The sequence below is a fragment of the Rousettus aegyptiacus genome, unplaced genomic scaffold (genome assembly GCF_014176215.1).
Source record: "Rousettus aegyptiacus isolate mRouAeg1 unplaced genomic scaffold, mRouAeg1.p scaffold_m13_p_4, whole genome shotgun sequence".
NCBI classification, from domain to species: Eukaryota; Metazoa; Chordata; class Mammalia; order Chiroptera; family Pteropodidae; genus Rousettus; species Rousettus aegyptiacus.
In genome coordinates this window covers 83305408-83317550 of record NW_023416307.1, presented here as the reverse complement: position 1 = coordinate 83317550, position 12143 = coordinate 83305408, and the positions used below count along the sequence as shown (strand labels likewise).

The following is a 12143-nucleotide window of genomic DNA, read 5'->3' as shown; positions in this document are numbered from 1 at the left end:
TTCAGAATTTCATTACTTTTTTAAGGCTAATTAATATTCAATAGTATATATATATCACTTTTTTGATCCATTTATTTGTCAATGAAAATTTGTTTTTTTTCTACATTTTGGCAATTGTGAATAATGCTGCTGTAAACATGGGAGTAAAAATATCAATGCTAATCTCTTCTTTCGGTTCTTTTACACATAAACCTAAAATGGAATTGCTGGATCATATGGAGATTCTGGCCATTTATTTATTTATTTACTTACTTACTTATTTACTTATTTATAGGAACCACCATAATGTTTTCTGCAGTAATTGGGCCATTTTACATCCCTACCACCAAAAAACAGTTCCAATTTTTTACATCTTTGCCTATACACTTGGTATTTTCTTTTTTTTTTTTTTTTTTATAACAACCATTCCTAATGGGTATTAATGTAAAATCAAGTTTGGTATTTGAAAAAGAGTGAATGAATCTACCTCCTCATGTGAAGGAATTCAAATCTTAAGGAATGAAATTGTTACTACCAGATTAATCTTATTTCTTATATGCCTATGTCTTAAAAGATGATATTTGCCTTACTGCCAGCTCGGGCAAACAAGTTTTGGGTAAACGTTTTAGAAATTTACCCCATATAAAATTTAACTCTTCCCTTAGCTTCTTCAGTACTTCATATTGTCATTATTTTCTTGGTCAGGTTGAGATTAACCATTTCTTTCCAGAAAATGCTAAAATCTGTAAAATTGTAAAATTAATTTCACCAATGTGACCATGCATGTAATCCAACTCAACAGCAGCTGTCCATTGAAAATCAAATGTGATTAGCTTCTCCTGTATAATTCATTCATTTTTATTCATTCCAAATTTTATTCTGAGTTTATGCTTCTGAGTACTGCTTGATAGAGGTTTCCATCATGATAACAATATTCAGTATCTGCACCATGCAATATGTTAACCACTAGCCACATGTGGTTATTGACTATGTAAAATGTGACTATTTAAATTGAAACTTAAAATTATTAAACACAAATATAATTAAACACTCAGTTCCTCTGTCACATTAGCTACATTTTAAGTGTTCAATAGGCACATACAGTTAGTGGTGAGAGTATTAGACAGTACAGTTTTAGATGGATACACTGAGAAATTATTCATTATCCTTGTCCTAGTTAGTACAGTCAATAAAAGTGACACATAAATATTGCTTAAAATAAAGGGTAGTATAAGTAAGTACTAAGTAATACTGAAATACAAACGAGAGATGAACTTCCTAGGGAAAAAATCAGGAAATGCTTCCAAAAGCGGGTAACAATTATGTTAGATCTTGAAGGATGGATATGACCTCATTAGATAGAGAAGAAGGATATTTTAAGGAGCTAGAAAAGCAAAGGAAATGAGTTGGAAACAAAGTGGCATGTTGAGGGATAGTGAATGAAGTGTGCAGTGTATTAAAAGAGACACTAGCCTAAGGGAGAAGTGAGAGAAATGGAAACAAGTTAGAAAGTAATCCAGAATCTGAGTATGAAAGGCAGCATGGTGAGTAATTCAGACTCGAAGTCATATAAAGAGGCAACACAAAGAATGAATAAGTATACCATGAGTGTTCATTTCCTAAAATATGTCCTTTTCTTGACCAGAGTTATGACAAAAAGTATTAATTGGAAGGAATAGAAATGAATGGCCTGGGCGTCATTTGTATTTGGTGCAGAGGCTTTAAGGTATATATGTATTTTTTCAGGGAAACTAATAAACATAATATTCTCTCATTGGCGAAACCAGGCTAATACTATCCTTTATTATATTTAAATAATGAAGACTTGGTTTAGTATGAACCATAGTTGTTTGGTATTGTATTGTTTATTATAGAATAAAAAGCAAATCCTTACAGAAATTGCCTATGACTGAACATAAGCAGGTGAAGTTGTTTTGCAATTTTCCTAGTTCCTCATTCCAGGGTAAAATTTAATATAATAAGTATACTGCACTGTACAATTTTCTTTCTAAACTTCTCTTTGTGATTGAATTAATATTTTAAAGTGCTTATTCTAGGGTTGTATATTGATCAGAAGCTATTGGCTGTTATGCTGAAATGTTGTTCTGCCGAAGGGTTATAATTCACCTGGCAAATGGTCAATCATGCTTCACTCCTAGAATGAGTCATGATTCTTCCTTTGACCTATTGAAGTTTATTTCTAAGGTTTACCCTTGCTAAAGTCCTATAAAATTAGAAAGTATATCTTTGCGATAGTCACTAATATTCTCTATGAAACGATGCTAAATATGGCTAAGAAATTATTACACATAAACAATTCACATATCATTTAAAGAGATTACAGAGTTTGTCATAAAAAAAAAGCATTGATCTTTAATTCTGGTTGAATATAAATCTTATTGAATTTAAATCTTAATTGATGCTTTTCACTCTGGTTCATTAAGATTGTGATGGTTCATTGAGATGATGGTCCACATACTAACCTGGCACACAATGACCAGAAAAAACACATCTCAAATGATGACAGATACCAAATAATCTTATAGACAAAAAAGCAATCCACCCACATATGAAACATTTATATGTGAGAGTCATATTTCTAAGCACATGAAAATTAAAATCAATTCCAGATAAATCAAATACATAGGATATTTTATGACTTCACCATAGGGAATGTTTTCTAAAAATAGACATAAAAAAGGAGAAACCATAATGAAAAAAGAAGTATCCCTTTTAATAAAACACAATATAAATTTTGTTAAAGACACTGTTGACAAAAAGAGAAAAGGGAAAAAAGATACAGCCTATGGAAAAATATTTGTAATGCATAAACCCAAAATGAAGAATACAGAATATATAAAGAACCTCTATAAATATATAACAAAAAGATAAATGTCTCAGGGGGAAAAAAGGGTAAAATATATGTTTAAGCAATTCAAAATAGAGAAAACCTGAATTCTCAATGAACGGATGCTTACTGCATATATAATCAGAAAAGAGAAATTAAAATAAAGAAATGTGACAATATTATTTTGACAAGGTTAGATAGAATGGCAGCTCTCACAAATGTACTTGAAAACTATAAGCACTACAAGCAATGTATGAAATCTAGGCAACATCTGAAAAAAAAAAAAGAAGTAAATTCCACATAATCAATTTCACTCAAACATATATCTAAAAAAAGTAGTGGATATGTGCACTGTGATGTATATGAAATAAAAGCATGATGCTCCACAGTTATAAGAAAAATTGGAAATGTCTATTAATGAGAGAAGGAAAGTAAATTGTAGTAGATTTATATAATAGAATACTAAACATCAATGAAAAGGAATGAAGTAGATCTTCCTGCATCAAATTGTATATATCACACACACACAAAAGATATTCATAAGGATGTATACAGTATGTTACAACTTACAAAAATAGTATACTTATTTACTACAACACTATATATGATTGAAGGGTATAGATATACATGATAAAATCAAGAGGAAATGCATGGGAATCTCAATAGCAAATTTATAATACTGGTTACCTCTTAGAGAAAGATGTAATCTGAAAGAGTACCAAGAGGGCTTCACTTTTATTTAATATGTTCTTAATTGACCTGTGTGGTCACAGGCATTTATTTTATTATTTTCTCTGCCTGCCAAACATGTCATAATATTTAAAAAAGTCAGTCACTAAAAGCTTCAAGTACAGCAGCACCTTAACTCTAAGGGTCATCATTTATATGATTATTGAAATTCTCTTGACAAGTGTTGTTTTCAGATGCAGAAATCTCTTGCTTCAGCAAAAATGAATCATGTGATTTAACTTAATATGCTCTGATATCAAATCTTTATTTGAAACACAGTAATCCAGCAAAACATGTTCATAGATTTCGGTAAGATATACTGGCTTCTCTTTAAACTGCCAAATTAAGCTTCATATTAACCTGGCTGAGTTGGAGTTGTGATGAACTCCAAAACCCTGGTTACACCTGGAGTGCTTGGTAAAAATGTGGAATCCAGAGACCCACCTTCATATAGTCTAATGTATTAAATATGGTGGTGGTGGTGGTGGTGGGAGAGGTCCAGGAAGTGGAATTTCAAGTGTTATTTTTATTGATTTTAAGGTTTGTTACCAGTGCTTAGGTGTCTGCATTGTGAGTTGGGAACTGGGCCCTTGGATCGCTCACGAAGGATTTGCATGAAGGTCTGTCACTTAGGTAAGAAAGACGAAGAAGACAAAGGGTAGCAAACAGAAGAAATTTCATTAAGTAAAACAAGCAAAGGACACTTGGGGAAAATTCCAAGCTGGCAGCTCAAAAGAAAATAGAGTGCATTAAGAAATTGAGAGTCGGAGTTTATGTGGGCTAGAAGATTTTATGTTCTCCTTCTGTCCCTCCTACCTTGAATGGCGGTAAATACTACCTTTTCCCTCTGAATCTTCCATTCTGGCCCAAGCATGAGCAGTGTGAGCCGGTAGATGGGGAACCATACACCTGCGCCGTGGGGGTTTTGAGGGTAGGCGCATGCTCGGTTAACTAATTTTGGCCATACCGGATGAGAGCACCCCTCCCTCCCCCATGGTAAGGTCATAAAATGGTCATCTGCCTTTAATTGACCATGGGGGAACGAGGAATCAGAGGCCGCCAGATATCTTGCTTTCTATCTGCCTTTTGACCATGGGAAAATGAGAGTCACCTGAAGCCTCTAGATATGTTATTTTGTACATTTTACCCTTAAACGAGTCTTGGGGCCTCCTTAACCCCATATTGTCCTTCTACCTCTGGCTCATATCTACCGGTCCTAGTAGTTTCCTTGGTTCAGTGGTCAAAGCTTGAGCAATACTGCTTCAAGGAACTCACAGTATTGTGATAGAAATGAATTAATAAAGGCAATTTCAGAGATATTATTAAGAAAGGAATAGAAGGAGACATATTTAAATTATGTATACTTAACATAAAGGGCTCCACAGAAAAAGTGACACCTGTTTTGTGCTTTCAAAGAATAGCCAAGGACCAAGAAAGTGAGAAACATTCTGGGCAGAAGTTCTAACATAAACAAAAGCAAAGAGGAATGAAATATCCTGAATATTTGAAAAAATACAGGTAGATTTTTATGGTAATCTATAAAACTGAAGAATGAAGAGAGGAACTCTGTGTCCAAATGACAGAGCACCTTGAATGACAGGATAAGGAATTTGAACTTCACTATTTGTGCTTCAGAAATATGACTATGGCAGATATGATATATGTGAATTCAAGTGGGTCAAGAATGAAAGCAAGGTAATAGCTTAGAAGGCTGATCCCAGGAAGCAGAAGTAGGAGTCGGGGGGCAGGTATGCCTGTAAGAAAAATAAGTGAGGCTCAAGAAAAATAAAATCCACAGTAAATTTCTTTTCATTGCTTGAAAATAGTGAATGAGACAGAGATATTTATCAAAGGTGAATGCAAAATGGCTATTATGATTTGGAATTCCAGTAGAAAAGCAAGTTTGGCAGGAAGAATTATGTGTGTGGCTTTATACAGTTTCCTTTACTATATTTTCTTTTAAAATATTTGCAATACATCTCTAGGTGAAGATGTCAAGTAGACCTTTAGATATATTCATGTGGCAATCAGAAGCAGTATATGGACCAGTGATATACAATTTGGATTTCATTACTGAAATTCTAGAAACCTATCATACCATCTGTGGTAACTGAAGAAAATGAGAAGACTATAAGGGCTAAATGCAAAAATACAACGAATAAGTAGAATTTCATGTTTGACAGATAATTTATGTAAAAGGGTATAATATAAAATGAATCCTCAAAAAATGTTTGCTTACTCCTCTTAACCTCCAAATAAAGACCAAATTATATGGCAGAAGTTATAATTGATTGACAATTTCAGAAGTGTATAAAAACCATGAAGGTTGGAATAGTCAGAGAAAATTCATGGTGGGAGAGGAACATGAACCACCTTAGACAATAAATGGGGTTTGTCTAATTAAAAGGAAGAAATTTCCAGATCAGAGAAGCCACATGTATAGAAATGTAAAGGACGAGGTATATAGTTTCTGTATGAGAAAGACATAATGGATTCTTCCCAGACTCTGACAATATTTGTGCAAATTTCAAAGCAAATGATGAAGGCCCAAAGTTTCACCTCTTTTCTCTGACCTCTGAAGATGATGATAAAGTTGGAGTGGTGGTTAAAGGTAGAGTTATTCTTACTAAGGCAGTAATTCATTGTCTGTGAAATCCTTGGAGAGTCACTGTTAATAGAAGATTGGTCTGGAAAAATGCAAATAATATATTGTATGTGAAAAGGGCATTTAGGAAATCAAAAATTATGAATGTTGAAACAAAATTCAAACAAAGTAAGACCAATTATTTAAATATGAGGAAAAATAGATCCATGGCATACTAAAAAGGCATGTATTCTGTCTTGAGCAAGAATTCGTTACAATTATGGATCTGCCTCTTATCTGCTGAATAGCTGTGTATACTTTGTTTCACCTCTCTGAGCTTCAGTCTCTTCAATTGTCAAAGAAATCTAGTAAAGCCTTACTTCAAAAGAGTGATGTGAGAATTGAATAAACTATATATTGCAGATAAGGTGCCTAACACTGTCTATAGTTTTCTCCTATATGGCCTTGGATAAGTTAGTTACTCTTCTAGAACCTCTATTTTCTATTGAATTAGGAGAATCGGCTGGCCACATAGCATTAATACATTTTAGGTCTAAACGTAAATGCATGAACACTAATATTGCTCATTCACTTCAACAGCAAGTTTAGAGAGAGAAATAATTATGTGACCAGGTCATAATTCTAGCCTAGTGTATGCTATTATGTTTTTGTTTCTGAATCACAGATCTCAAAAGAGAAAAAAAAAATCATTTGCGTTTTCTGGGCGATAAGGAGGCGCTCATTCTCTAGTGGGTTGGAGGGAACCTCACCTTAAGTTACATTTCAAATGGTGCATTGCACCTGCTCATTCATCAAGCTGCCAAAGGCTTTCTTTGCTGCCTTGCTTTTTTTCTTTTAAGATCCACATCTTTGCAGTATCTTGAGTCACTCGGTCTCTTAATGAAAGTAACATATTAAATCTTGCTGAAATAAAAATAGCTCCTAATGTATCAGGTATAGATGAATGTCAAAAGGTGAGCTTTCACAGCTGAGTACAACACTTAATTTCTAAATGTTTCAGGCAAGTGTATAGCTTCTCTTTCATCTTTGAGTGATATTATTTTGTATTTGAATTGATTCTATTATATCATAAAATAAAAGACAATTACACAGACCAATATAACTCTTTGGGGAGATATTAGGATTTTTTTTTCTTTATTCTGTGCTGTATAGGGTAAGAGGAAGTCAGTTTTAAACCTATGGGACTCCCTAGGCAGCTGTTGAGTCTCTGCCCTCCTCCCACACTCAGCACAGTGCTATATCACTGGAAATCACTAACCCTTCGTAGGATAGAGCCTATAAGATAGGTTCAAGGACAGGGTAAGGGAAGCAAAAGGAAGTAAGTGGGAAATATATAGAAAACATGTGATTAACAGCTGTTTCTGAAGCAAGCCTCCATCAGGGATCTGCAGCTGTGTCATTGTACTTCAGTTCTGCAGTTTATACAGGGCTAAATTGGAAGACGCACAGGGCAGAAAGATATGAGGAGAAAGGTTAAAAAGAAGTCCAAAATCCATGGCAACGATATGAAGTAAATACCCTCACTCCTACATACTCCTCAGTTTTTCCCCCTCCTCCTATGAGAGGAAGGGAGATTAATAAGAAACAAAATCCTCTTACCAATTAGATATTCATTTGTTCTAGGTTTCTACTATTGATTTTGTTAGTGTTTTTGTTTGTTTTGTTGTTATTTTTTGTTTGGGGGAGGGAAAGAAAGCATTTGACGAACACTCACCAACCCTTTAATAATCCCTCTTACTAAAATCAACATGCTTCTTTCCTCCCGGAAGGCTTTTGAAAGAGCTATCTATGCCTTCTCAAGATATAGAAAAGATACAGGTCTTGGGGTGGCAGACTGAATCTTTCTAAATAACAGGTCTGAAGAGAATACAAGTTTGGACCTAAAAACCTAGCTTCTAGTTGGGCTTCTAATGAAAGGGTGGATCCTCAAAATATATTTTTTAGTATTGCATCCTATTTCCCAAACAACCACAATGAAGGAGACAAATGGAAAGTGTGAAAAGAATATAATGATACTGTCTTTTCCCTGTGCCCAGAGGAGTATATTTCCTCTGAAAGGTCCCTTTTAAGCAACCAGCATCCGAGTAGACCACTCCATAGGGTTCTGCATCTATGCCCCTTCCTCCAAATGTTCAGCAGGGGTTGTTAATCCACCTCCAAATTAAACAATCTCCCATCAATACTTGGAAATACACAAACCATCTTAACAGGCCTTTGTAACGAACACATAGACTGATAAAAATCACTTAAAAAGAAACAGGACAGATGACCCAGATGAGTTTGCAAGGTCAGGGCACTCCCTGGTGAGAGTGTGAAAGGGTGGGAGGTGTCGAGGTCAGGGTTAAATGACACTGAAATAAAGACCCCTGCCCTGCAGTCTCCTTCCTTCATCTATAGAAGGGGTCTCCAGTGAGCTCCTGCGTCTGGAAGCCTGCGCCTTGGTGCCGCAGAGAGGCCAGGAAGCGCATTTCAAAGCGGCATCTAAAGCAGCCCACTTAAAAGAGCCAAGAAAAGCCTGGCACATGACCAGAATTGGCCCACATCACTTACTACCTTTCTCCTCTTGTAATTTTATCAGCATTTCCTTTCTTTCCTCTTTTTTTTTTTTTTTTTTTTTTTTTTTTTTTGATGCAGGTCCTCTAGGACGCGTGGGGTGTACCTTGGGATTGTCGGGTAGCAGTAGCAGGTCTGACCCAAAGCTGGGATGGGATGCCTCAGCTTCCGTCTGCCTATCTCACCTGTCTGCTTGCAGCTCAGTAGCACCTATAAGGATAACCCCGGACCTCTGAGGCCAGGTGTGCGCGTCCTCCACGAGGCCCTATGGCATCTCTCTGCGCGTGGACTTCAGGCTCCAGCGGCCCCGCAGCGCTGCAGCCCGGGGCATAGCGGCACCCGCGGCTGAGGGCAATGGAGTTGCCACGCCGAGCTCGCGGCTCCACCCGCCTGCAGGGCTCTGCCAGCTTCGTCCCATTGTGTCCGCAATGCTGCGGCTAAGCCGCGCGCGCTGCCGCACCCGCGCCAAACCCGGCAGGAAGAGAGGAGAGAAGAGGAGGCAGGGAGAAAGAGCGAGAAGAGACCCCGAAATGACACAGCGGTTCATCAATAATGCAAAGGCTCCTGGACCTCTCTGAATTACGTTTTCCAGCTAAACGCCACCAACTGGAGCGCTTCCTGGCACGTCCCAAGCATGGTGTGTGTGTGTGTGTGTGTGTGTGTGTGTGTGTGTGTGTGTGTGTGTAAGATGGGACGCACCTTGTTTATCTACATACCGGTTCTCTCCTCCTCTCTCCCACCTTCTCTCTCGCAGATAAAGTACCCCGTCTCCACCTCACCACTACACCTCCACATCGGCACTGCATTTCCACGCAAAAAAAAAAAAAAAAAAAAGCTGAACGTTGGAAACTCAGGTCTTGAGACACCTTATTGCGTACATATCATCAAGAGTTTACCAAAATTTATCTAGTAATGCTTATTTTCAAAGGCCTATTCTCATCCTTCTTCTTGGAGAATGCTTCCAAAGTTTGGAGGCTCAAATGGCCTTGGAACTGCTGGTCTCTGCGCCTTAGTTTATCTACATCATGAACCCCGGCGCAGTGAGAGACACAGCTTACGCGGCAAAGTTGCCCAGCGCCAATCCAGCAGGTCGCTGATGCTCAGAGCATCCTAAGAAGCAGCCCCGTGTTTCCCTGGAAGCCCCAAATGCGCCACATAACCTTCTCAAAAAGGGCTAACCCAGCCATTCACAACCGACACAAATCCCGAAACTTCTTTGTGAAGCAGGCTCAGCCCACCCAGAGCGAAAACAGCTCAACTTCCAAGGAAATAAACGTCGCATCCCTGCAGGGAAACTTGTTGAATCCTGCCCGAGCATAGGGGCTGCAATTTCCGATTTAGCCTGAAGGTTTATTATTCTACCCCAAAACACTCGGGTGCACCACTCACAGTTTCTGGACAAACTGCAGAGTCCTTTCTGCACCCATTCTGCGCTGCAACCACCACCGTAATAAAAGCAAGCGTTCCCTTTTGACGATTCTAAAGCTGGCTCTCACTTCCTTTGCGATCATTTGAGAGAACTTACCCTGAGATAACACTGTTTTCAGAAATCTGGTGGCTCCGTTGTGCAGACGCAGTCCTCCAACTTTGCTGTGCACGGAGACCTTACCGAGTTTAAACCAAGCAAAAGCTGTCTAAGGCTTATCAACATAAGATCCTCCGGAGAAACAGGAGGAGAGTGAAGTCGGGTTTCTTCTCAGTATCAGCACCCAGGAAAAATCCAATCCTTCAGTAAAGAATTCTTTCAAACCCGTTATCTGTATTACTATTAATGCGCAGAGCAGACGGCATTGCATGCAAATAGGTTCAACTGCGCGCTACTATTGGTGGCTGCGGAGGCCCCTGGGTCCTACTGCTCAGCCCTAAACTACACAGCTACACTACGCACGCAGCTTTGGAGACTCGGAGGGGAAAATGGATTTAATTGACTCGTTACCTCTGGTATTGTAATGCCTGCTGCGATGTTTAACCGAGGGGGGGAAAAAACACTCACATTTAAACTCCTGTCATGTGATCTATTATTTCATATTTGCTTTTAATTGTCTGTGTGGACTGGCTTTGAAAATACAAAGGGTTTTAGAAGAACCTTTTATTATTATTATTATTATTATTGTTCCTGAGGAGATACTTTGGCAGGAAAATCTTTTTCTATTATGCATTATTCCAATATAAATTCAGGAAATATTTATATAGTCAGGTATTTCTGCGTTTCACTCAAATAAAATAACATCTAATTTTATTCTTGAAAGTGCATGGCGATTCCAAATAAAATAAATAAAATGGTAGAAGCTAAAAAAATAAGTGTACCAATTATGAAACATGGGATATATTTTTTTTTAATGCTACTGGGGGAAAAATGCTGTTAATGACAATGCCATGGGCCTCAATTTTATTTTGCAAAATAAGAAACTAAGAAATATTTTATTTGTGAATTTTAACAAAATATAAATCAATTTCAAGATAGTAATAATGTCACAATATGTCAAGCATTTACTATTAATTGCCACATTATTTTTTTTACAGTTTCTCTCTTTGCAAGCCCATTAGTAATGCAAATTGGCATAAGGAGATTTAAAATGAGGCAGGCCTGTGGTGACTGGCAATTTGAAATATTGTAACAATGTGCAAAAACACTTCAGTACATCATCATTAGAGTAGCTATCTTAAAATTAGAATGTTAATAGGTGAATCTTAATATACAGGAATCTAAAGCTCTTAAGTATGTATTTCTCTGACCTTTAATTTTGTAGAAAGAAAGAGAAATCCTCATGTAAACTAAAATAACACAAATTCCACCAAGTTTTTTCTAAGATATTGGTTGATATTACATCTTCAAAAATAACATAACTTTATCGTATTTTAGATGTAAATAGTAGTGTAAACCTAATTGAAAAATTACTGTGTATAATTTACAACACAATGATATTAGAAAGTGATAACACTGAATAAGGTTAGCAGCAACCAACTCATGTGTAAACCAACCATGTGTAAACTAAATAAATGAAACTGCAAAATGCAAAAATACAACAAAATTGAGATCTTACTCCAAATACATGTATAGCATTTGAATTTATGTAGTGTGTGCTACAATCCTTCTTCATTTCCATAACTCTTTCCCTTACAGCCCCTTCCCTCCCCCCATTAGTAACCCTTGACAACAGAAGTGTTACTTCAAGTCCAGGTTGCCTCTGCAGCCTTCCAGACCTAACTTACAGATTACATCCTTGTAGGAAACAGAATTAACTATTACATGACTAAGATGTAAAAGAATAAATTTTCCTTCAGGGCTTAGAAATCCGGAGATCTTATGTATATTTTGAAAATTTTCACCAAACATATATTTTGAAACATCCATGACCACTAATTCAGAGTGGAAAGACATGAGCAATTGGCAGTACATTACAGTCATTTTGCTGCACTTCCCTATTG

The 12143-nt window shown here is 37.0% G+C and overlaps 1 protein-coding gene across 3 annotated transcripts in view; it reads right to left on the bottom strand.

Annotated features, from left to right (window-relative positions):
* The window catches only part of ROBO1 (roundabout guidance receptor 1), a 1005278-nt gene extending 994789 nt beyond the window's left edge, over positions 1–10489 (bottom strand). For 2 of the 3 annotated variants that reach the window (XM_036218857.1, XM_036218860.1), the window contains exon 1: positions 10240–10482. The gene's annotated coding sequence lies outside the window, so the exon portion shown is untranslated. Of the gene's footprint in view, positions 1–10239 lie in introns of all 3 variants that reach the window. The other variant, XM_036218858.1, reaches the window with a different exon arrangement.
* Between the last annotated feature and the right edge of the window lie 1654 nt (positions 10490–12143).